General features: G+C 31.4%; 1 long non-coding RNA gene across 1 annotated transcript; it reads right to left on the reverse strand.

The window, feature by feature from the left end:
* Nucleotides 1–1,382: 1,382 nt before the first annotated feature.
* On the reverse strand, nucleotides 1,383–3,380 carry LOC111083839. Its single transcript, XR_002609279.1, has 2 exons — nucleotides 3,218–3,380; nucleotides 1,383–1,448 (listed from the first exon to the last, which is right to left on the reverse strand). It is a non-coding gene; the product is annotated as an uncharacterized LOC111083839 (long non-coding RNA).
* Nucleotides 3,381–4,842: the final 1,462 nt, after the last annotated feature.

The following is a 4,842-nucleotide window of genomic DNA, read 5'->3' on the forward strand; positions in this document are numbered from 1 at the left end:
CTCCCATAAAACCATGTGTTAGTCACGTAGAGTTGTATACTGCAAGGGTTCATAAGAACATACTGATTTATTTACTCCCATAAAACCATGTGTTAGTCACGTAGAGTTGTATACTGCAAGGGTTCATAAGAACATACTGATTTATTTACTCCCATAAAACCATGTGTCAGTCACGTAGAGTTGTATACTGCAAGGGTTCATAAGAACATACTGATTTATTTACTCCCATCTTGTTTTACTTTGTTTCATGCTCTGCTTACTGGAATTGTTTACTATAAGCACCCATAAAACCATGATGGTAAATATCTTAATACTTTGTATATCTTGAATAAAATATTCATTATGGTTGTTAGTTACCTGTTATATGAAACTTTGAGCCATTATTTCCATCTAAATAATGTGGTTTTTTTATTTACCAGTTACTTGTAGTTCTGAGTCACTATTTCCCATCTAAACAATGTGTGGTTTTATTTACCCACTATTTGTAATTCTGAGTCACTATTTCCCATCTAAACAATGTGTGTGTTTTTTATTTACCCGCTACTTGTAGTTCTGAGTCACTATTCCCCATCTAAACAATGTGTGTGGTTTTTTTATTTACCCGCTACTTGTATCTGAGTCACTGTTTCCCATCTAAACAATGTAGTTGTTTTTTTTATTTACCCGCTACTTGTAGCTCTGAGTCACTGTTTCCCATCTAAACAATGTTGTTGTTTTTTTATTTACCCGCTACATGTAGTTCTGAGTCGCTGTTTCCCATCTAAACAATGTGTTTTTTTTGTTTACCCACTACTTGTAGTTCTGAGTCACTATTTCCCATCTAAACAATGTGTGGTTGTTCATTAGTGATTCTGTGTTAATGTTACTTATCTAAATGAAAGTTTGACAAGATTAACTACCACAACTTAAATATTCTTGGTACTCACTTGAAGGACTGATAAACATTTACTACTTATATTTTCTCACAGGGCGTTGATGGATTTCCTTTAATCATGCCAATGTTTTGGCAAATTTCAGATCATTTATAAGTAAAACAACCATTTTGTTTTTCACTTGTGAGAATAACAATTTATGAAGTTATAGCTGGTGTTTTCAAAAAAATTTACTATTTCTAACAGTTAAAAAAATCGTTTTCAATAGCAACATAAGGATTCTCTGAACTTAAACACTGAATTGTTTTCTGGCGGATACATCCTTGAAAAATACATTAAATAATTTGCTGCTTCAAATAAAGATTGTTTACTATATAAAATAATTTATATTTCATGAACATTTAAAGCTAGAACTAAAATACTCGTATGGTAAACGTCTGTCTTAACTGCAAAACTTATTTTAAAATTGGATGATACATTTAATGTGTTGCAAATGAAACAAATACAAAATTACATTTCTGCATACATTTATTGATTTTCAAAAAAAACCTTATTTCAGCTCCTTCACTTGTAAGCCTGAAACAAGAACAAAAAGAGGAATTTTTAGACAAATTGTATTTAACCAGTAAATAAACTGATCCTATCAAACTGTGTAATGTTAAAACTACACAAATTTTGTTTATATAGTATGTATCATATTACATCTCTCCTGGCTTTAATGTAGATTCTATAAATTATCATTTCTTAACAAGTCTGGATAACTATCAAGGTATCACCAAGTACATTTAGGCAAGTTAATTCTAAGAACTTAAGGTATTTCCAGCCAATTTGTTTCATTTTTTTCACCTTTTTTGAAAAATACATATTTGCTAAAATGTCTACTTTCAGTGTCTGCAACACGTTTTGTCAAAACACCCTTATGTATCCCTCAAAATCATAATCCTGAAGCGAAAATTAAAATATTCCCATAGCAACTGTCCTAGCAATGGAATTCATGACAATTTCCAACCTCTTTGGTGGTAATTTTCTAAATTTTTGTGACACAAACTTAAAGTGGCCGGTATTAAAAGACTACAATAATGTTAACTAATTTCACTCTGGTAGAGCTTCAAGTTAACAGTGTTCAACTCCATGTGATACTATGTTCAATCCTTTGTCTTTCACAAGTTAAATTCCTCACTGTAAGGTTTTACTTACTGCCAAAAGGTTGAAAAAGTTGGATGACTTTTCCTTTTATTCTATACTGAAGAAATTTCAGTGGTAAATAAGAAGAAAATGAAGTTTCCATGGGAACCAGCACTTTGACAAGCCAATGACTAAATGTAGCAGAACCGAGCCACATATTACTATGAGGTGAATCTTGAGGATGGAAAATTGTAAAAGAAATAGTTACTTTCATTTTTTTCTCCAGTCCAGCTTTTTCCCAACTTGACAGACAAAAATAATTGTAGTTTTACCAATTTTTCCTGGATTTCTATCAACTTTTCACACAAAACAGCTTAGAAAATAGGGCAGGGAATAAACCAAAACATGGGTTGTAAAAAGTTACACCCTAACTATAAGAGGTCTGTAACTGGAGGGTTGATATGTGATGTTGAAAATAAATACATTTTTTGATTTTCTTTTCTTCTGTGATAATCTGACATTTGTGGTGTCAGGTTCATGCTTTTCCTCTCTTCATAAGCTTTAACTTGATGTATAATTTAGTTGTGTAGTGTTATTAGTTTTCATTAATATGCACATACTAATGAAATAATTGTTGAACTATTGAACTACTAATGAACTATTTGTTGTTTCTTTCAAGTTCATCAAACTCTTAAGAGTCCAAAAACTAGTAATGCATACATCAATGGTCTTTAAGCACCTTAAATATAGTGAAAACAAAGAAGATTATATAATAATATGGTAACTGTACTACATCCAACATATCCAGTGCTGACAAGGATACTACTGATATAGTAGTGGTGTAGGTGCTACTTATATCATGAATTAGATTAATTACTACTGATATAGTAGTGGTGTAGGTGCTACTTATATCATGAATTAGATTAATTACTACTGATATAGTAGTGGTGTAGGTGCTACTTATATCATGAATTAGATTAATTACTACTGATATAGTAGTGGTGTAGGTGCTACTTATATCATGAATTAGATTAATTACTACTGATATTGTAGTGGTGTAGGTGCTACTTATATCATGAACTAGATTAAGTGAATTGTAATTAATTATCACTTATTTTCTAACACAAATTATTCTGTTTTGAATTAACTTTACTATCATTTAGAAGAACTGGCAAATCAACAACCTTCCATTATATTTAAAGATAGCTTTTAGTACTCACCAGGGGGCAAGGACTGCTTTAGTTTCTCAGCCTTTTCAGGATCATTGACCACCAGGGTGTATAAGTAACGGCTACATCTCACTTTGAACTTAACGTTCTCTCTGTTCTTCTTAATTTTCACAGCTAGATAACAACATAAAACATTCTCTGTATCATATGAGCTAATATAACTACAACCAGGTTCTTCTGTACCATATGAGCTAATATAACTATACCAGGTTCTTCTGTACCACGTGAACTAACATAACTATACCAGTTTCTTCTGTACCATGTGAGCTAACATAACTATACCAGGTTCCCCTGTACCATGTGAACTAACATAACTATACCAGGTTCTTCTGTACCATCTGATCTAATAACTATACCAGGTTCTTCTGTACCATATGAGCTAACATAACTATACCAGGTTCTTCTGTACCATGAACTAACATAACTATACCAGGTTCTTCTGTACCATGTGAACTAACATAACTATACCAGGTTCTTCTGTACCATGTGAACTAACATAACTATACCAGGTTCTTTGTAGTTATTCTAGAATGAAAAAAGCATAATTTATATTTTATTTCCTAATTTTTTAATGAGGTTAAGAAGTCGGTCAAATCAAACCAACCCATACAGAGATACAGTAGTGAAAATAACAGATAAAATATTTTTTCTAAAAAAAAATTATAATTATCTGGAGGGTATAGAGATTTCGCACGTGAAATTTGAAAATGTTCTAAAGCATAAAAGTGTTTTTAATCTTAAAATCAAAATTACTTTGCATGTTGGATAGTCAACATTCTGAAAGAAAAAAAATGTACAGAAAATCTGATATTTTGTGTACAAAAACCTTGAAATGTTTACCAATTACCTGCCAAATTTTGTAAAGGTATGCAAAAATCAGAGTATAATTATTCTCATCGATACTTTCGTGTTTACGAGCTGGGTGGAATCCACCCAGCCCGTAATGAAAAGGTAAAACCTTCTATTTAGCTATTTTACAACTTAATGTACAGTTCCCTATATACTAATCTCAGGTATATTTGAATAAAAACACATTTCAGAGATCAGAATGTATGCAGTTTACAACTAAAGGTAAAATGAGCTCTTGACATACCACTTGGTTGTAAATGTGATGAAGGTTATTTACCATTGTAAGGCTTTAAACATTTTTGGATCTTGCAAATGTTTGCAAACAACTATCAGTGTCACCTGCACAATCAAAAGAAAAGGAAAAAGCAATACGAAAAAAAAAGCACAAAAGTATAAAAACTTTTTTTTTTGAACTTTGGGAATCCCTCGAAATATACACAACAACCTACTAGTAAAGGCTTATCAATCAATTATAGTGTTTACAGCAAGCTTTGCTTTCCAACAAATCTCACCATTATTTATAATTCTAACTGTCCCTAATTTTGAAGTGATAGATGGTAATGTTGATCCGATCCTCGACCAAAATAATCGGTAAATTCCCTAACTACAAACTCAAAAATATCTCCTGGTCCATTTTTTTTGTTTAAAAAAGCTTGTACTTTGTACAAAATAAATGTTGATACAATCCACCAAAAGAAGCTGAAAACATTAGGAAAAGTTCACTTTTGTTATTAGCTAGTAATGTTGTTTTAGTCACTAAACCTTCT

This window comes from Limulus polyphemus, unplaced genomic scaffold (assembly GCF_000517525.1).
Source record: "Limulus polyphemus unplaced genomic scaffold, Limulus_polyphemus-2.1.2 Scaffold11534, whole genome shotgun sequence".
Taxonomy (NCBI): domain Eukaryota; kingdom Metazoa; phylum Arthropoda; class Merostomata; order Xiphosura; family Limulidae; genus Limulus; species Limulus polyphemus.